This window comes from Nomascus leucogenys, chromosome 4 (assembly GCF_006542625.1).
Source record: "Nomascus leucogenys isolate Asia chromosome 4, Asia_NLE_v1, whole genome shotgun sequence".
NCBI classification, from domain to species: domain Eukaryota; kingdom Metazoa; phylum Chordata; class Mammalia; order Primates; family Hylobatidae; genus Nomascus; species Nomascus leucogenys.
The window spans coordinates 18,017,909-18,040,618 of record NC_044384.1 but is presented as its reverse complement, the minus strand read 5'-3'; positions in this window follow the sequence as shown (position 1 = coordinate 18,040,618).

Sequence of the window (22,710 nt, the reverse complement as noted above, 5' to 3'; positions counted from 1 at the left end):
AATATTTTGATGTTCTTCATTGTCTCATAATATCATGCCAGAATCAGGTTGGAAAATAAGTCACAATAAATAAATAAATAAAGTCCAGCTAATGAGAATATATGGTTTGTAGATTATGACTCCCCAGACCGTTAGATAGGAATTTGGTCAAGATAAAAAATCAGAGTTGTTGCCGGCTGCGGTGGCTCACGCCTGTATCCCAGCACTTTGGGAGGCTGAGGTGGGTGGATCAAGAGCTCAGGAGTTCCAGACTAGCCTGGCCAGCCTGGTGAAACCCCTTCTTTACTAAAGAATACAAAAAAATTAGCCAGGCATGGTGGTGTGCACCTGTAGTCCCAGGTAGTCAGGAAGCTGAGGCAGAAGAATTGCTTAAACCAGGGAGGTGGAGGTAGCAGTGAGCCAAGATAGTGCCAGTGCACTCCAGCCTGGGTGACAGAGCGAGACTCTGTCTCAAAAAACAAAAAATCAGAGCTTAGTCCTCATAATAAAAGAAAAAGTCACTGGATAGAGCTCTCAGGAAAGTTCTTTAAAGGGATGGGCTTGGCTAGCACAGTTCCTTACCTCTGCCTTTCAGCCTCACTCCCTCCTCCATGACACCTGGGGATGCAGCAGCCATCTGGAGACCACGAAAATGAAAGCCACTTGCTATGAGAGAAGAGAAAGATAAACAGGACTTGTCCTTGATGATATTTGGAACTGGTGTACTTGTCCAGAATCATCTCCCTGCAGACTTATGTTGCATGTGACAAATAAACCCCTTCCTTGTTTAGGCCTCGTCAGTTAGGTGTTCTGTTACTTGCAGCTAAATGTAATCCTAATGGATGCACTTTCTCTGAGCATCCAACATTTGCTAGCTCAGCTCTGTCATTCTACCATGTATCCTAGTGACAGGCATTTGCATCTGTCTTGACTGACAACACCCTGAGCCTGCACTACTGGTATGGTACTAGACAAAATCTGTCCTTTGCCAAACTTTCTAAAAATAGTGAATCATGATGATTATTCCAACTTTGTTGGCTATTTACATTCTGGCATCTTTATTACTATTGCATGTTTTCTTAATTTGGTGAAATATAGTTATTAGGTATAGGAGAAAAACAGTGTTGGTGTTGGTGTTTTTCTCACCCAGCACTTCTAACACCAGATGTGTGGGAGTTTTCCCCACACACCAAGTAAGCAATTCTCCAGAAGACACCAACTAGGTGTCCTATAATTCAACCCAATTCTGACACTCCCACAGGTTAAGGGTTCAGTCCCATACACTGCCCCCCACTTCAGATGCCTATCACAAGCCCCAGGTTGTATCCTGTATTTCCAGCCAATTGGCTATAAATTGGGATTCCCATGACCCCCTCCTCAAGTTTAATCAATTTGCTAGGACAGCTCACAAAACTCAGGGAAACACTTACTTAGGTTTACCAGCTTATTATGAAGGACATTACAGAGGATACAGGTGAAGAGGTTTATAGGGAAGGGCGTGTGGGAAGGGGTGTGGAGCTTCTATGTCCTCTCTGAGCACACCACCCAGCAGGAACCTCTGTGTGTTTAGCTATCCAGAAGCTCTCCAAATCCAGTCTTTTTGGGTTTTTATAAAAGCTTCATTACCAAGGAATGATTGATTAAATCATTGTCCACTGGTGATCAACTTAACCTTCAGTCCCTCTTCCCTACCCTGAGGTTAGAGGCTGGGGCTAAAAGGCCCAATCTTCTAATGCCTTGGTCTTTCCAATGACCAGCCACTGACCTGAAGCTATTTAGGGGCCCCCAGCCACCTACATTATTGAATCAGCTCAATAACATACAAAAGACATTCTTATTACTCAGGTTTTAGGAATGTATGTCAGGAAACCAGGACAAAGGGTTTTAGGAGCCTTATACCAGGAAACTGAGACAAAGACAAAACATATTTCATAATATCACAATAGCATATGATCTTTCTGGGCTTATTTAAACCTCCTTTTCTTCCTAATACTTCGTATCACTTTTTTAAACAAAGTTATTACACTTTCTACCTGGAGGCTGCCACAGGGGCCAATTCTATCTACTCCTTCAATTACAAAGCTAAAGTATCTGTAAAGATCATTTTCTACACAGAACCCTTCCCAAAGGCCCACCCCATAGGCACTAGTTTTCAGTCAGAACTCATGTAACAGACTCCACAAGCTAGCTGAAGGACAACAGCTTTTGCTAAAGCCCATAAATATTTTATGGTCCAATCTTAACAGTTCCTAAAGATGAAAGCACTTTGTACAGTATCAAATTGTCCCCAAAGACTCTTCTATCTGAATAGTTGGCTCTAATCACTTTACTTATCATTTGTGGGCTCTTATTCTCCCCTTGAATAACCAGACATAAATCAATAGGAAGCAATTTGTTAAATGCATAATATGGGGCCTGTTTGTAATTATCTTCAAACCACTGTGTGTACTTGATATATATGTGGAAGTGATTGAAAGACACCACTGCCTAAGAGTGTAAAATCTTCTCAGAGAGAAGGCAAACATTGCCCAGCTGCCATGCCCACCTCTCTAGAAATGGCAACAAAGAGAAAATGCAAAAATTAACTGTAACATGGCACTTACTGTATGCCAGGCTGTACTAAGAACTTTAAATATAATAACTCATTTAATCCTCACAACAACCGTATAATGTAGCTAGTATTATTATCCCTGTTACACAAATGAAGAAACTGAGACACAGATACTAAATGGTCGGACTGAGGTTTGAAAGCAAATAACTCCAGAGTCTATGTCTTCACCAATATATTTTACTGCCTCAGGATCCCTACTGCTTGCTGTTCATACAACATGTGATCTTCTCCTCTTGAGTGTGGATAAGACCTATGACTTCCTTTTCACCAATAGAATATGACAAAGGAGATGCGATTTTGCTTCCATTATTACATTGCATACAGAACTGAGGGTGGCCTCTGGCCAACAATTAGCAAGGAACAGAGGCCCTCAGTCCAACAACCCTTCAGGAACTGAATTCTGCCAACAACCATGTGATCTTGGACGTAGATCGTTCCCCAGGTGAGTTTTCAGATGAGACTACAGCTCCAGCCCACACATTAATTACACCCTTGTGAGAGTCCCTGAAACAGAGGATCCAGCTAATCCAAGCCTAAAAGGCTGACCCACAGAAACTGTGAGACAATGAATGTGTACCCTTGTAGGTTGCTAAGTGTGTGGTAATTTGCTACACAGTAATAGATAATTTATAAGTATATGCTGCCTCTTGCTGCAACACTTACTTTGGAATATAAATCTGGCCCATCAAAAGTTGTCACCAAATAAGAAAACAAGATTGCCATCGTTTCTGATAAAAAAAAAAAAAAAGCCTAAGAATATGCACCCAAAGGAGTCTAGGCAGCAGTGTAGAAGCAAATCAATGTTTTTGAGAAGAAGAAAGCTGACTGTTCTCCCATACAACATACCCCTCCTCTGACCCTTTTTAATACCTGACCTCAAGGCGATAAAGAAAGGTACTGGGAGAGAGCAAGCCAGTAAAGAGATGTACCTTACATCCTTTGAAGCAATTTTCAACATCCCCTGTAGTTTCTTAGGTCTTTGCTTTTAAGAATTCTGTGTTTTTGCTGTCGTGTAGTATTATATACAATGAGTGAGCACCTGGGATCTGAAGACCTAAGAGAAGACTGATAACCCAGGATAAGGGAAAAGCACAGAAGTAACCCAGACCCAGGTAGGTGTCAGCTGGGGCAGAAGCCAGCACTTAAGGAGGACATCAATGCCAATGTGGGGGATCTGGGTGAGGTTTAAGGGATCAGGCAGATGTCAAAGGGTAGATTAAGTCACTGGTTCAACATCTAGGGAGAAAGTCAGTGTGTGGGAAGCAGGAAGCTAAAAAGAATATGCAACAGAAGCTGGGTATGGTGGAGTGGCTCATGCCTGTAATCCCAGTACTTTGGGAGGCCATGGCAGGAGGATTGCTTGAGCTCAGGAGTTCAAGACCAGCCTGAGCAGAATAGCAGAACCTCATCTCTAAAAATATTAATAAAAAAAAATTAGCTGGGTGTGGTCACACATGCCTGTGGTCCCAGCTACTCATGAGGTTGAGGTGGGAGGATCACTTGAGCCCAGGAGGTCAAGACTGCAATGAGCATGATCATGCCACTGCACTTCCATCTTTTAGACAGGGTCTCACTCTTAGGCAGGTCATCACCTGATGATCTTTCTGGACAGTTCCTCTCCAGGACGTGCAGGAAAGGAGTAAAAGAACCAAGCATAGATTCTTTGTGCTAGAAGGGATCTTAGCGGCTGTCTCACCATATTATCTCATTTTACAGACTGAAAAACTTCTGAAACCCAGAGGGATTGGCAACATGTCCAAGTTCACAAAGCTAGGTAATGGTGCATCAGAAGCAGGCTTTAGCCAGATGCTCTTCTCAATGCCACTGCAGCCAGTTAACCAATGGGGACTGAAGAGCCTGAGCCTTCAGCCCTATGTAGGCAAATGACACTGTGTAGCTAAATGCTGAATTGTACAGACAGGCTATAAATGCTAGAGGAGTTCTGGAGACAAATGAAAGAGGACTGGGTAATTAGAAACGACTCATGAAGAAGGCTCAATCCAACCCAATCTAGACTGTGCAGAACGAGGATAAGCTATGTATTGTTGTAAATGGACTCAGAATCTCTAAATAGGCTCAGAATCTCTAACCTCCTCCTTGTCAAGACAAAGACCTTAAACACTTTAACATCTTTCCAAATTTCCCCTATTTTCCATCTTCCAGGTGTTTATCTAGTATATTATGCACAAAAGTTTAAAGATACAGGGAAAATATAGCTTGATTTTGGACACGTTTTAACAATTTCTTTGTTCACCATTGTTTTTCTGTTCCACACCTTTTGGATTCATTTTCTCCTGCAGGAAATATGTAAAGTTTAGTGGTTCTTTCAGGGAGGCACTCTGACAGCAAACCCCCCTAGTCCTGGTGTCTGGCTATGTCTGTTTCACTCTCACTCCTGAACAATACTTGGGGAAGGAATTATTCTAGCATTTGCCCTCAGTGCTGAAGAGGCAGCTGCCAATCTGCTGGCCATTCTTTTGTGAGGGCAAGTCTTTTCTTTTTTCTTTTTTTTTTATTTATTTTATTTTATTTTTTTATTTTTAATTATACTTTAGGTTTTAGGGTACATGTGCACAATGTGCAGGTTTGTTACATATGTATCCATGTGCCATGTTGATTTCCTGCACCCATTAACTCATCATTTAGCATTAGGTATATCTCCTAATGCTGTCCCTCCCCCCTCCCCCCACCCCACAACAGTCCCTGGAATGTGATGTTCCCCTTCCTGTGTCCATGAGTTCTCATTGTTCAATTCCCACCTATGAGTGAGAACATGCAGTGTTTGGTTTTTTGTCCTTGCGATAGTTTACTGAGAATGATGTTTTCCAGTTTCATCCATGTCCCTACAAAGGACACGAACTCATCATTTTTTATGGCTGCATAGTATTCCATGGTGTATATGTGCCACATTTTCTTAATCCAGTCTATCGTTGTTGGACATTTGGGTTGGTTCCAACTCTTTGCTATTGTGAATAGTGCCGCAATAAACATACGTGTGCATGTGTCTTTATAGCAGCATGATTTATAGTCCTTTGGGTATATACCCAGTAATGGGATGGCTGGGTCAAATGGTATTTCTAGTTCTAGATCCCTGAGGAATCGCCACACTGACTTCCACAATGGTTGAACTAGTTTACAGTCCCACCAACAGTGTAAAAGTGTTCCTATTTCTCCACATCCTCTCCGGCACCTGTTGTTTCCTGTTTTTTTAATGATGGCCATTCTAACTGGTGTGAGATGGTATCTCACTGTGGTTTTGATTTGCATTTCTCTGATGGCCAGTGATGATGAGCATTTCTTCATGTGTTTTTTGGCTGCATAAACCATTAAAATCCTACAAGAAAACCTAGGCAATACCATTCAGGACATAGGCGTGGGCAAGGACTTCATGTCTAAAACACCAAAAGCAATGGCAACAAAAGCCAAAATTGACAAATGGGATCTAATTAAACTAAAGAGCTTCTGCACAGCAAAAGAAACTACCATCAGAGTGAACAGGCAACCTACAGAATGGGAGAAAATTTTTGCAACCTACTCATCTGACAAAGGGCTAATATCCAGAATCTAAAATGAACTCAAACAAATTTACAAGAAAAAAACAAACAACCCCATCAAAAGGTGGGCAAAGGACATGAACAGACACTTCTCAGAAGAAGACAAGTCTTTTCTTACTGCTTGCTTGTAAGACTTCCCCCTTTGTTCTCCATGTTTGGCCATTTCACTTGTTCCCCACTGTATTCAGTGTTGGCTTAAATGCCACCTCTTCAGAAAGACTTTCCTTGCCCATTTTATCTAAAATACTTCCTTTTACTCTAGTTTATTTTTCCTTCATAATACTTACCTACACATGAATTTAAAGTCTTATATATATATATATATATATATAAAACATACATGTATATATATATATAAAAACATACATATATATTATATTCTACATGCATATTATATGTGTGTACGTGTTCCCCCACTGAATACAGAGTACCTAGAACAGGGCCTGGCAATAAATCACTAAATCAATAGCTCCTGATAAATGAACAATTATACATAGATGTGAGGTTTCATGGTGGTTGTTGAGTTCATCCTGCTCAGCATTTGGTGTTGAACTCTTCCCATCTTAACATCCTTGGTCTAAAAACACTGGCGATTTCCTATATTAAGTGGTTTAGGACTCTGTAATAGTCATGGTTCTCCAGAGAACAGAACCAACAGGAGATACATATAGAGAGAAAGAGAGATTTTAAGGAGCATGTGATTGTAGAGGGTTGGTAAACCCAAAATCTGTGGAGTAAGCCAGCAGGCTGGAGACCTAGGGATGAATTGTAGTTTGAGTCCAAAGACCATCTATAGGCAAAATTTACATAATAGAGGCGTAATCTGCTATTCTCAAAGTCTACTGATTTGTTTTTTAGAGATAGAGTTTCATTCTGTTGCCCAGGTTGAAGTACAGTGGCACAATCATACCTCACTGTAACCTTGAATTCCTGGACTCTAGTGATCCTCCCACCACAGCCTCCTGGCTAGCTGGGACTACAGGCATATGTCACCATGCCCAGGCAATTTTTTAAATTTTTTGCGGAGATGCGCTCTTGCTATGTTGCCCAAGATGGTCTTGAACCCCTGGGCTCAAGCCATTCTCCCACTTCAGCCTCCCGAGTAGCTAGGAGTAGTGAGGATTAAAAGTGCATCCCACAACACCTGATTAATTATTTTATTTTTTGTAGAAACAAGGTCTTACTCTTTTGCACAGGCTCATCTCCAACTCCTGGCCTCAAGCGATCCTCCTGCATGGGCCAGGATTATAGGCATGAGCCACCACACCTGGCCTACTACTGATTTAAATGTTAATCTCATCTAAAAAAATGCCTTCACAGAAATATCTAGAATAACATTTGAACAATATGTGGATATCATGACCTAGCCACATTGACACATAAAATTAACCTTCACAGACCCTAGATGGGAAGTGCTGCATTTGTGCCACCCAGCCTTGCTCCTCTTTTGCTTGGTGGCCTCTGTTTCCTCCCAGACCTGCTTACTCCCAGCTGCCACCCATCTCTGGGCTCTCTAGTGGAGTTATTTCACTCTGGGGGCTCTGGCTGCACAGAGATTCCAGTGTCCCACCATGGGCCCTGCAGACCTTCCCAGGTAGTGCTGAAGACCAGGGCCCACCACCCCTTGTCTGGCCATGATTCCCTTGGGTCATGTGACTTCAACCCCCTCCCTCATTAATGTGAGTTTCCTCTGCATTCAGGTTCACAGAGATTTTCCTCTTGTTTTGGAATGGGTTGCAGATATTTAAATTTTTTAAAGCAATATTTCATCTTATGCCAATGGAATGGAAGGTAGGGGAGAGTGTACATGCTCCCTCTGGTACCTTGATTGGAAGTTGGTAGGAATTAAATGGGTGGGAGAGATGGCAAGGCATCCGTGCAAGAGAGCAGAGAACAGATAGGAAGAGTGTGCTCCATGGTGAGGAAAGCCAAGAGCCCTTCTTGAGCATTCTCATACTGGAGCACCTGTTATGCGCTGGGGGCTGTGTAGGTGCTGGGGGCTGGGCAGGCGCTGGAGACAGTGATTACAAGACATGCGCATTCCTGTTCTCAGCAAGCCCAGCACTAAGACTGGAGTGAGCATGCTGGGCACAGTGGCAATCAGGGTTTGATAAGGAAGGGTCAGATTTTAAAGTACCTCAGGAATCTGATAAAAGGGTTTGGCTTGACTTCCCAGAAAACAGCTGCAGGCTTTTTGAGCATAAGGGATTCCATGCTGAAAGTGATGTTTAAGGAAGCAAATTTGACAGAGGAAACTAGAGGCAGGATATCAGTGAGGAGTAGGTGCCATAATTCCTACCAACTCCTCACACAATACCAATGTATGTTTCTTGTCCCAGTATAGCTTCTTGTAGAACCCCTTTTCTTTCAAAGTGTCCTATTTGAATGATAAATTACAAAGTCATCTAGCTAAAAGTCTAAATGTGAATTTTTTGTTTGTTTGTTTGTTTAGTTTTGGAGACAGGGTTTTGCTCTGTCACTGAAGTTGAAGTTCTGTGGTGCCATCAGAGCTCACTGCAGCCTCAACCTCCCAGGCTCAAGCAATCCTCCAGCCTCAGCCTCCTGAGTCTAGGACTACAGGCATGTGTGTTTGTTTGTGTGTTTGTTTTTTGTTTCTTTTTCTTGTTTTCTTTCTTTCTTTTTTTTTTTTTTTTGTAGAGATGGGGTCTTACTATGTTGCCCAAGTTGGTCTTGAACTCCTGAGCTCAAGCAATCTTCTCCCCTGGCCTCCCAAAATGCTGGGGTTACAGATATGAGCCACCAAGCCTGGCCAAGAATGTGAGCTTCTTGAGGGTTGGTACTGTGGCCTCTTTGCCTTCATGCCTGAAGCACACTGTCCCAGACACATGTAATAAGCATTTCACTATCTGTTAAAAAAAAAAAAAAACAACTAATGACTCTAAAAAATGAATCAGAAAGCAATTATGAAGGTAGCAGGAAATGGAAGATGATACAGTATTTATGAAAGCAGAGTTTCAAGGAGAAGACTATGAGTAACAGAATCCTGTTCCAAGGAAAGCAAGAACACTGGGAGAACAAAAGTGAGCACAGGCTTCATGGAGACATGACTGATTCCCGGTCTGGGGTGAGGAAGTTATAAGGCAAGCCTGCAACGTTCAGAGCTAACCAACAAGAAAGCACTGGAAGACGAAGTAGGCCTATGTTAAAGGACACAGGAGCTGGCTTAAAGGGGCCCCCACTGGCCACATTTGTGTTGATTTGAGCATCAAAAAAATAATAATGATGGCTTTGGATTATAAAACAGAAGGAAAAGAAAAAGAAATCCTGAGTCCATACTGATATTGAACAAAAGGGAACAGGGGAAGCTCTTTTTTAAAAACATAAAAACGCCAGTCAATGAGTATAGAAGGAATTCGAAAATGTCTACTTTGCCACCATCAGTGCAATAATTGGTTGAGACGAGGCTCATCGATGCATGTTAAAACCACTGAGAGAAAAGTTGTTGGAACGGGAGATTTGCATGGTCTCAAAACATGACTTGCAAAATCATCCCTAAAAACTTCATGAAACTAATCAGGAAAGAAGGGAGCGGAAGAAATGAAAGTACACCAAGCTTGCAGCACGTTCAGCATTGATCACTAAGTCAGCTAACTCTCTGACTTGCTTCCTCAAAGCTGTGTGGTGCCCATTGTCCTAGAATCACATAGACCCTGTCACAAGATTATAGTTCCCCTTAACTGCTTATAGATAACAACTTGAACATTACAAGACATTAAGTTTTCCCTTTGAGATATTCCTTCATGTCCTGCATATCACTGAAACTACTATATCAGTTGGCCTGAAGGACCCCACAAGAAACTGACTCACCAAACAATGCAGTTTCCACATCATGTTAATTTCATCCCCCTTACCCCAACCAATCAACAACCCCAATTCTCTAGTCCCTTGCCCTCCAGAATCCCCTTAAAAACCCCAGCCCAGCCAGGCACAGTGGCTCATGCCTGTAATCCCAGCACTTTGGAAGGCCAAGGCAAGTGGATCACTTGAGGCCAGGAGTTCAAGACCAACCTGGCCAACATGACAAAACCCTGTTTCTACTAAAAATTCAAAAATTAGCCAAGCGTGGTGGCATGTGCCTGTAATCCCAGCTACTCAGGAGGCTGAGGCACAAGAATCACTAAAACTCGGGAGGCAGAGGTTGCAGTGAGCCAAGATCATGCCATTGCACTGTATCCTGGGCAACAGAGCGAGACTCTGGGGAGATGGATTTGAGGATCTCCTCCCATCTCCTCGCTTGGCACCCTGAGATCATTAAACTCTTTCTCAACTACAAACCCTGCTGTCTCACTGTAATGGTTCTGTCACTGCACAGCAGGCATACAAACCTGTTGGTCTTACAACACTTGTTAATCACAAATAGGAAAAGATAGTTTTACAATGGAGAAATTTGGCAGACAACATAGTAACCAAAGTTAACCTCATGAATAACAGACAAAATTAACATCATGATGTGATACAACTGGAAGTACATGATGTCGTATATGTAAAATTCTTGCCAAGACACAAAACAACCAACCAATGTTTAACCTGAATCTAAACATGAAGAAACAATCAAATAAGTCCAGTAGGAGGGACATTCTACAAGACAATTGGGCTGAATGCTTCAAAAAGTTCAAATATTATGACATACCACAAAAGAGAATGAAGCATTCTAGAAACTAGAATCTAGACTAAGGGAGACCAAGGAAATAAGACAATCAAAGACAATGCATGAAGCTTATTTGGGTCCTGGATTAAAAATTAACAAGAACAACAGCAGCAAAACTCCAAAATACTTTTAGGGGGACAGTTAAGGGCTTCGAATATGGACTGTTTTTAAATGATCTTATTGATTCAACATTAAATTCCCTGGGAATAATAATGTAATTGCAGTGAATGACTTTTTTTTTTCCTTAAGAGATGCATGCATAAGTATTTAGAGCAAAGTATTTAGAGTGAACCACTTAGATTAAAAGTCATGATAAATGCAACTTTCCTTCCAATTGCTCTGTGAAAACACACACGTGTGCACACACAGGGGATGTGGGCAGCAAACATGGCAAAATGTTAGCAATTTGGTAAATTAAGGTGACAGGTGGGTATTCATTGCATTGTTCTTTCCACTTTTCTATAGTTTGAAAACTCTTCAAGATTAAAAAAAAAATGTGTATGATGGGTGCAGTGGCTCACGCCAGTAATACCACTTGGGAGGTTGAGGCAGGATGATCACCTGAGGCTAGTAGTTCAAGACCAGCCTGCACGACATAGCAAAACTCTGTCTCTAAATTCAAAAATAAAAATAAATAAGGGTGAGTAAAGGTCATTTAGTGACATTAAGAGGGTGTGGGGGCTCAGAAAATTATACCCCAAAGCGAAGGCCTCAGAAGCAAAGTTTCTTTCTCTGACCTTCTCCTGCCCTCCTGTCTCTCATCCCTCATTCTCTCCTGAAGCAAGCCATAGAAACTGAAATCCCTCTTCCCCAAGGTGGGTCATAAAAACCAAAGATCTGTTTTCCCCAAAGCCAGCCATAAAACCTAAAAATATTACTCTAACTTTACTCCACATTTCCGTATAAAAACTGGCCATAAAGAAATTCTCTGACCTCCCTTGTCTGAGTGTCCATCCTAAGACCTTGTTCCAGAAAGGGCTCTGCCCAATACTTGGAGGAATGGATGCTGCAAAGAGGCCAAGAAGAATCTGGACAGGCCTTGCTGAGTTTCCTCACTCAGTTTATTAGCATTATATCATATCTTTTTTGTCCAATCGGTTCTGCACAGTCTACACAGCTGCTCATTATTCATTGACCCTAAGCATAAAAATATATATCTTTTCCTGTATATATGGGTCTTCCTTCTAAAAGCTCCCATGTCACATAAAACTATAACCAAATAATTTTTTATGCTTTTCTTTTTTAACTTGTGTCTTGTTACAAGTTGGTCATGACCTTTACAATGGGAAGGAAAGGGATCACCCCCTTTCTGCCACACAAGGGCATCTTCCAGGCTTCAAGAGTGTAGTTGATTGGAAAGAAAGAGAAAAATCAATTGCCTCAAGTTGAGAAGATGACAGAGAGAAAAGAGGTGAAAGTAAAGACTATCAATAATGATGAGGCTATAGAAATACAGTAACCAAAGGAATAAGTAGGGTCAAATAAAAATTTTTTGGCTAGTTTTCTTTTTCAAATAGACTTCTGCAGGAACAGGTGAGAGAGACTTCTACAGAAATGGACTAGAGAGATTTCTACAGGAATGCATTAAAGAGACTTCTACACAAGTTTCACCTAATCCTGGTTTACTAATAATTGCCTTTAGAGACCACTGACTGGATTCATAGAAGGGTATGTTTTGCTGTTTATGCTTATAGTTATACTTCTTGCTTAATTTTACTTAGTATCTGTTCATTACCTTCATTCAAATATAAGAACTTAACGATCTTATAACCACCACCCCCATGCTTAGAAACACAAAGATGCACACCAAATCCACAATTTCTCCTCTTACTCTCCCAATATAGTCATATTGCAATTTCTGGTTAAACCAATATTTATCCTTTTATTTTTATTTATGGCATTACTTTAATGAACACATATAATACTTGTTATATGCCAGGCATTGAGTGTTCTATAAATATTAACTTCTTTAGTCATTATTAGAGAATATAATTATTATTTACAACTGAGCCATGTAAGTTCATTGAGATGACATTTCATTTCCTGCACAATGTTTTGCTTCAAAAAAAATTTTTTAAGTATCTCTCATTTTTCAAGTCTTTGTCTTCCTATTCTACTTTCTGGGGGAATTTCTCAGCTTTATCTTTTTATGCTTCTGTTAATTATTTTAAATCACTGCCATTATATTTTTGATTTTCAAATTGTTCTCTGTTCTTACAGTATTTCAATCTTTTTTCATAAATTCAATATCTTCTCGTATGTCTCTGAAGATATTAAGATTTTGCTATTGTTCTTTTAAGTTTTCTTTGCTAGCTGTGTTGTATTTAGTGTGGATGTGTGTTTCTTGTTTGATAATTTTGGATTCTATGTTAAAAACTTTCCTCAAATACTTGGTAGTCTTTGTTAATATTCAAGAGTAAAGTTCTAAAAAAGTTGCTTGGAAATCCTCTGTGTACGGGAACAGCTTGACCAATAGTGGTTTTAACCAGTCATTTTCCAGCTCCCCTCCCCAATATTAGCCCCTAGATATTTCCTCTTGGGCCAATTAGTTTCTGGGAAGATAATTCCTCCAGACTCCTGCCTGGGCAGTGTAAGCCTGCTTGCCTGGAGACCATCCAGGGGAAAGGACTTAGGATAACACCATTCAGTGTAGAGATTTTCATTAAATACCCCCTGGGCCAATCCATGCCCTCTCCAACCCAGTTTCTCCTGGCAATAAACCTCCTATCTTTTGCCAGTCTATGTTTGGGGGAGAGGGATGGTAACCTGCTGTTAGAGCGGGGCAGGATGCCTAAGTCAGTGGTGAGGGAGGTCTCTCAGTATGCATTAGAAAGACTTTCAACCAATGCTCCTCTTCTCAGTTCTACCTTGTACCTCTGCCTTCAGAGGCACCTGGTGCTTTTCTACCAGAGCTGGGTTTCTGTGGTTGTCATCACTTTGCTTCTTGTGGGCTTTTCCTCAGCCTTTCCACCTTCAGTCTTCAGAGTAGGAGATCTTAATGTTTGCCCTTTAACTCCAGGAAAGCTACTCTGAAAGTGATCAAATTCTGGAGGTGAGGGATTGTGAGAGTGAGCACGTGGTTTGAAAAATTAGTTTATTTGAGGATGAAGGGACCAAGGGCTAGCTTTTACTTTGGCCCTCTGAAGGCTTGTGGAAAAATCACTGACATGAGGCAGATTGATTAATAGGAGAAATGGCATATAAATTTAACATAATCATAATTATTAATAATATTATTATTAATATCACACAATTTGGGAACATATATTAGTAACACATTGATAGAAATATAACCTAAAGAAAGTAAAACATTTCATATTTGACAGTGTTTCCTGTATGATTTTAACATACCAATTATACTGAATATGTCTCTCTTGGACATCCACGGCCTTAATATCTGAAAAGCTATTTTGAGGTCAAAAAGACTAAATTTAGAATTTGAAATTTAATTTTGAAAAGTTTTTCAAATATCAAAGGTTTAAAACACTTGATATCACAAAATAGAATCACTGCCACTGTTAAGATAAGTCATTCATTTAGCCATAGTGATAATTCAAACATTCTAAAAAGCAAAAACTTTTACCCTTTGATATAAAGGAGATTCAGTTGCTTAAAGAATCATAAGACCTAATAAAGAAAGCATGAGACAAGCTGAATCTGTCTCTTCCTCTCTCTCCTCTTTTGTTTTGTTCTGTTGCAGTTTACTCAAAAGGTGGTCTTTTACTATCTCTTATTAATACTACATAAATCTCATTTAAACGAGAAAATCAAATTTTATTTGTGTATTAGTGTATTAATAACACTAGAGCTATACATATTGGGTTGGTGTAAAAGTAATTGCAGTTTTTGCTATCACTTTTAATAGCAAAAACTGCAATTACTTTTGCACCAACATAATATATATGCAGAAAGAGAGAGGGTCTCACTCTGTCACCCAGGCTGGAGTGCAGTGGCACAACCATAGATCCTCCCACAATCAATCAGCCTCCCAAGTAGTTAGGAGTACAGTCACCATGCCTGGCTGATTTATTTTAAAATATTTTGTACAGAAGGAGTCTCAGTATGTTGCCCAGGCTGGTTTCAAACTCCTGGCCTCAATTAATCCTTCACTCTTAGCCTCCCAAAGCTAAAGTTAATATTAATAAAACCTTAAAAACAAATATATCCAATCTAAATCAGTATTGACCACAAGGTAAGATTTCCACAAACCTTTTATACTTTTTTTCACTTTCCCCCTTACTTTTTATATTTATTCAGTTTTATGTATCATTCTTTTTATTTCTTCAGTTTAAAACAGTCCTTAAAAACCTCTGAAAAGATAAACAAAATTGATAGACCACTAGCAAGACTAATAAAGGAGAAAAGAGAAGAATCAAATAGACGCAATAAAAAATGATAAAGGGGATATCACCACCGATCCCACAGAAATACAAACTACCAGCGGAGAACACTATAAACACCTCTACACAAATAAACTAGAAAATCTAGAAGAAATTGATAAATTCCTGGACACATACACCCTCCCAAGACTAAACCAGGAAGAAGTTGAATCTCTGAATAGACCAATAACAGGCTCTGACATTGAGGCAATAATTAAAATCCTACGAACCAAAAAAAGTCCAGGACCAGACAGATTCATAGCCGAATTCTACCAGAAGTACAAAGAGGAGCTAGTACCATCCCTTCAAAACTATTCAAATCGACAGAAAAAGGGAATCCTCCCTAACTCATTTTATGAGGCATCATCCTGATACCAAAGCCTGGCAGAGACACAACAATAAAAGAGAACTTTAGACCAATATCACTGATGAATATCGATGTAAAAATCCTCAATAAAATACTGGCAAACCGAATCCAGCAGCACATCGAAAAGCTTATCCATCACGATCAAGTTGGCTTCATCCCTGGGATGCAAGGCTGGTTCAATATATGAAAATCAGTAAATGTAATCCATCACATAAAAAGAGCCAATGACAAAAACCACATGATTATCTCAATAGATGCAGAAAAGGCCTTTGACAAAATTCAACAGCCATTCATGCTAAAAACTCTCAATAAACTAGGTACTGATGGAGCGTATCTCAAAATAATAAAAGCTATTTATGACAAACCCACAGCCAATATCATACTGAATGGGCAAAAACTGGAAGCATTCCCTTTGAAAATGGGCACAAAACAGGGATGCCTTCTCTCACCACTCCTATTCAACATAGTGTTGGAAGTTCTGGCCAAGGCAATCAGGCAAGAGAAAGAAATAAAGGGTATTCAGTTAGGAAAAGAGGAAGTCAAATTGTCCCTGTTTGCAGATGACGTGATTGTATATTTAGAAAATCCCATCATTTCAGCCCAAAATCTCCTTAAGCTGATAAGCAACTTCAGCAAAGTCTCAGGATACAAAATCAATGTGCAAAAATCACAAGCATTCCTATACACCAATAACAGACAAACAGAAAGCCAAATCACGAGTGAGCTCACATTCACAATTGATTCAAAGAGAATGAAATACCTAGGAATCCAACTTACAAGGGATGTGAAGGACCTCTTCAAGGAGAACTACAAACCACTGCTCAACGAAATAAAAGAGGACACAAACAAATGGAAGAACATTCCATGCTCATGGATAGGAAGAATCAATATAGTGAAAATGGCCATACTGCCCAAGGTAATTTATAGATTCAATGCCATCCCCATCAAGCTACTAATGACTTTCTTCACAGAATTGGAAAAAACTACTTTAAAGTTCATATGGAACCAAAAAAGAGCCTGCACTGCCAAGACAATCCTAAGGCAGAAGAACAAAGCTGGAGGTATCACGCTACCTGACTTCAAACTATGCTACAAGTTTACAATAACCAAAACAGCATGGTACTGGTACCAAAACAGAGAGATAGACCAATGGAACAGAACAGATGCCTCAGAAATAACACAACTACAACCATCTGATCTTTGACAAACCTAACAAAAACAAGAAATGGGGAAAGGATTCCCTATATAATAAATGGTGCTGGGAAAACTGGCTAGCCATATGTAGAAAGATGAAACTGGATCCCTTCCTTACACCTTGTACAAAAATTAAGTCAAGATGGATTAAAGACTTAAATGTTAGACCTAAAACCGTAAAAACCCTAGAAGAAAACCTATGCAATACCATTCAGGACATAGGCATGGGCAAGGACTTCATGACTAAAACCCCAAAAGCAATGGCAACAAAAGCCAAAATAGACAAATGGGATCTAATTAAACTAAAGAGCTTCTGCACAGCAAAAGAAACTACCATCAGAGTGAATAGGCAACCTACAGAATGCAATCTACCCATCTGACAAAGGGCTAATATCCAGAATCTACAAAGAACTTAAACAAATTTACAGAAACAAACAACCCCATCAAAAAGTGGGCAAAGGATATGTATGAACAGACACTTTTCAAAAGAAGACATTTATGCAGCCAACAGGCAAATGAAAAAATGCTCATTACCACTGGCCATCAGAGAAATGCAGATCAAAACCACAATGAGATACCATCTCACACCAGTTAGAAAGGCGATCATTAAAACGTCTGGAAACAACAGATGCTGGAGAGGATGTGGAGAAACAGGAATACTTTTACACTGTTGGTGGGAGTGTAAACTAGTTCAACCATTGTGGAAGACAGTGTGACAATTCCTGAAGGATCTAGAACTAGAAATACCATTTGACCCAGCAATCCCATTACTGGGTATATACTCAAAGGATTATAAATTATGCTACTATAAAGACACATGCACATGTATGTTTATTGCGGCACTATTCACAATACCAACCAAAATGTTTATCAATGATAGACTGGATTAAGAATATGTAGCACATATACACCATGAAATACTATGCAGCCATAAAAAAGGATGAGTTCATGTCCTTTGTAGGGACATGGATGAAGCTGGAAACCATCATTCTCAGCAAACTATCACAAGGACAGAAAACCGAACACCGCATATTCTCACTCATAGGTGGGAATTGAACAATGAGAACACTTGGACACAGGGTGGGGAACATCACACATGGGTGCCTGTTGTGAGGTGGGGGTCAGGGGCAGGGATAGCATTAGGAGAAATGCCTAATGTAAATGACGAGTTAATGGGAGCAGCACACCAACATGCACATGTATACCTATGTAACAAACCTGCACATTGTGCACATGTACCCTAGAACTTAAAGTATAATAAAAAAGAGAATAAGATAAAGACATAACCCCCTCCAAAAAAACCTCTAAACTAGAAAAAAATTATATTCCCTTTAAAAAAAAAATCACATTTCTGTGTCTTTTTATAATCTTTCTTACCAAAACACATTCTACCTTTCTTATACTCTTTGCATGTAGAATTGTATCTCTTATATCTAGTAGTTTTCATCACAACTACTAATTACAAGGTTAGCTCTTAGTAACCCTTATTTTTAGTGAAAAACCTAGAAGGTAAGCAATTTTAACTATGGACCAAATGGAGAGCCCAGGGCAAAAGATAATGCCTGGAGCTAGGCCTCACCCTGACTTCAAGGCTCAAATCCAAAGACATAAGCTCACAGATGAATCAAGCAAGCATCAAAACTATTACAGAAGCAGTAGTTTTATGACCTTAAAACATCTAGCAGAGACAATATCAGACCAGTAGACCCAGGCAAAAATATCTAAATTAAATTCTGAAAGATGTTTTTTATTTTGTTTTACCAACAATTTTTAAATGATCTTTATTTAACAGAGATTACTAAAATTACATGAACCTGAAAAGCATTTGGGGTTGCTTTTTTTTTTTTTAACTTAATTTATGACTAGTCATAAGATGGGTAAAATTCACTAGTTTGAAATAGTTAATTCAAATCAGGTTATTGTAACCGGAAAATGTTAAAGATTACCTAAAGAAGCCCTTACTGAGTTTTAGAGAAAGCAGGTCACAAATTGACATCTCAAAGCAGAGAGAGAGAGAGCAAAAAAAAAAAAAAAAAATTTAAGCTATTAAAGTTTAGTTGTGTTAGAGGAAGATTAAAAATGGATGCCAAGGTAACACAAAATCTTAAGAATTTACCATGGGTTTTAATTTTTATTTTAATTTTGTTTAGATAGGTAGCTTTTAATTTAGTCTCTGTTTTTCAACTAGATCACTGAGCTTGGGGCAGAACCCATTAAGGAACAGGGCCAAGAAAGTAGTTGTAGTTTTTAGGGACTAAGAATTTACATATATGAAAAGCAGGTGCTATTGGAAGGCAGAGCATTTAGAACTTTAAAAATTAATGATTTTAATGCATCCTGGGTTCCTCAAAAAAGGAAAATCCAAGGGACCCATTCTGCAATGTTTCCATAGTGTACTGTATTACAAAGATGCTTTTCTAGGTGTTTAAACCACACTCTTTCTTTCATAAACACACAAAGAAATGAGTAGCCCCCAGCAGTAATAATCATTTTGTTGTAAACAACTACAGTCAGCCACTTCTAACATTGTAGTTCTTGCCTAGCCACCACACACACCAAGGTCAAGTTCTTTCATAATCCAGTGTAATTCCTGGTACTCCCAAAAGCCAAAGAACTCAGCTAACACAACACAAAAGAGAGCAAAATTTGAGACCTAAGAGGAACTTGCTCATAACTCTTGAAACTCCACTAGGAAAGCAGAAGACCCCCCCGCCCCCACCAAAATGGGATGAGTTTTGTTTTTTCTGAGTTCCTTAAGGAGTTGGAGTCATTAGAAGTCTTCTTTAGATTTTTTCAATGTGGTACTAAAGATGGCAAAAAGGAAGGAGGAGTAGAGAGGAATAAAAGTAAATAGGAGGACAAATTTTAAGAAAGAAAGTGAGCAGAGAAATTTTAAAAAAGATTGTAGTCTACTGGAAAAAATTTCCTAAAACAGGATCCAAAGAGAAAAGGCAGAAAAGCCTTTAAAATATGTATAATAGCTTGGATATCTGCTATTAATTTAAGCTGACTTTTATCCATAGAGCTCTTAATAAAAAATCCTTCCTTCATTATGAATCCCGCATGGAATCAAAAGCAGGTAGTTTGAGTGTGCAAAGGATTTTAACTTTGCTTTAGGTGAGATTTTTGCTATTTAATTTTGTCAAGGGAATTTCTAAAGCTAGCCAAGACACAATTGTGTGATCTTCCTTTAATTTGATCTTTGTATTAATTGCTTAAAATAAGAGATCTCATGTGTGTGTGTGTGTCTGTGTGTGTGTGTTCTAATTTAGGAGCCTAATTTAAAGGGTCTATTTTCTGACCATTGACCATTAGAATTTCCAGTGACGTAATAGTGACTCAGTCCAATAGCCTCTTCAGTAAGGAAGCATTTCCAAAGATTCCCCTCCATATTCCCTAAAATAAGCTAGGATAGCAAAACACTCTTGTTGCTGCAGACAATTAATAATAATGTTTGTCTCTGGTAACTCACAAGTTGGCAGGGGGTAGGGGTGCCCGTCATAGACCTGTAATCTGTGACACCAGATAGGCCCTTCTAGGATTGGATTTTCCCAAAACTAACTAGGCAGCAATGGCTGAGATGACAAAACCCTCTTATGAATGGGACTTCTCCTGACAAACCCTCCCAAGAGCTGGGCACATTTAGAACAAAAATATCTTGGGTTCTCAGCCATTTTCAGTCCGACCACCTGACATGACATGAAAATCACATCCCACTGGATGGCAGAAACTGAGAGAGAGAGTCCCTGTTTGGTAACAAATCAAGCTCTCAAGGACTTAAAACAAGATGAGAAGGAACTTTATTCAGTACCCTCTTTATGAACAACACAGAAAATAGGGACACAGGAAAAGACTATTTCTGCAAGGAAAGGGATCAAACAACATGAATATTCATACAACAAAGTATCAAAAAGTACACCAGAGTCCCTACACCCCAAGACTAGTCACACACAAATTTTTTTTCTCCCACTAATCAAACTTTTGAGAAGGAAATGTCAGAGGCATTCAAACCAGAGCGACTCCATTTTGAGTGAGGGCCAGGAAAATGAGGCTGAGACTTGCTGGGCTACATTCTCAGAAAATGAGGCATTCCTAGCCTCTAGATGTTTTTCGTTAAGCGAACAAATTTATGATGTACTGAAACAGACCCAGACTTGGGAGTATGCAGATAGCCCAATATCTGGAGAATAAAGACATTCCTAATTTTGCTTTAAAGAAAATAATATCAATTCTTGCAAAATATAGTCATTAAGAAAATTAATCCTTTATCACAAATCCTTGTAGCAGTGCACATCTCCCCAGGAGCTATTTTTATCCTATATATATATAAGCACTGTACCTAGGGTGGACGCATTCTTCCTCTTACTTCAATGTCCTACTCTGTCTATGGAGTAACTGTCCTTTCACACTTTACTTTCTTAATAAACTTGCTTTTACTTCGCATTGCGGACTCATCCTGAGTTCTTTCTTGTACTGGATTGGGACGGCTTTCTGGTAACATGTTTCTGGTGGACCACAGAAGGAACGATACTGAAGAGACCAAGAGACCCCTAACCCAAAGGAAAATCATCTGTACACACTAATTGTCTGACTTTGGGAAGCGGCATCCATATACCTGGGTAAAGAATGGGATTGGTTTGGAGGCCCAACTTGGGGGAGTTAGAGTCTCTCCTAAGACAGAGTGGGTTAGAGGCCCTTCTTAATAAGAGGCAAGGATGCTTGACCAATCTTGGGTTAGAGTCCCTTTTAAGATTTAGGGGGTTAGAGGCCCCTCTCAGTAAAGTCCTTCTCAGCTGAAAACAGGTTTGGCACTGCAGGCTATGTTCTTTGTATTAATCTGCCTTGTCCTTCTTGCTGCATGAATCAATTTCTTGGTTGCTTTCCCTGTTTCACTGTCACTTTCAAGAGATTGTATTTAACTGGCCTTTAGGGATTTTAACTTACTCTTCTCCTATGTGCCTTCTGATTTTTGTTCATTTGCTTGAGAAACATTGGGAACAAAAAGCGTTAAAGGCTTTGTCTTTAAAATTGCTGATTGAGATTTGGTATTTAACAGCTATGAGCAATAAGATTAGATAGATGTGGTTATGTTTGTTGCTGCTATGCCAGCTAGGTGTGATCAAGAAGCACTAGGATGGAAATCAGGGGACTCTTCTCCTCGCTATTTTGTTTCATTTTACGCACTAAAAAAAAAAAGCTTCTTTCTTTTCTTGGATTTGGGCAGGCTGGCTTTGCTTGTCCAATCCACAGTGCCACCATTGCCCAGAACCTGCCTACTCTGGTCATTCCCGTCTAAATCCTCTTCCATATCCTTTGCCTTATTCGACATTTTTGTCAAAGTCTAAGATTCATGGCTTGGCTCACTTATACTATTTGGATAATGCAAATAAGGGAATTCAAATTTTGACAGGGATTCCCTCATTAATGCAGCTGGCCTTAGAAAACCTCTCATCCTTTTTAGTGGAACTTGGCCAGTGACAATACAATCCCACAGGTTTGGAACTTTTCTTTCAACATTATCTGCCTCCTTCATGGGAACCATGGCATCGATTCCAAAGAACTCACCACTAGGATATATTCTTGAACACTGGCACCAGTTTAAACTGAATGGGCTTAAGAAGAGAAAACTGGGGTTTCTATGTAATACTGTTTGGCCTTGGTATTATTTGGAAAAACAAGAGAAATGGCCTCTTACTGGAACTACAGCCTTTAATATTATATTTCAACTCAATTTGTTTTGTAAGCAGGAGGGAAAATGGAATGAAATACCATATGTTCAAGCATTTTTGCTGCTTAGTCAGGATAAAACCCTGCAGCAGGTATGTGCATGTTTGATGAAAGGAAAAGAAGAAAAAGAGCTAGACATAATAGAAGATCCTTAATGCAAGCCCTGCTCCCCGCAAGTTCAGTGGGCAGTTTTGGGTGGAGCAGAACCTCTTTTTGTCAGCTCTGAAGAT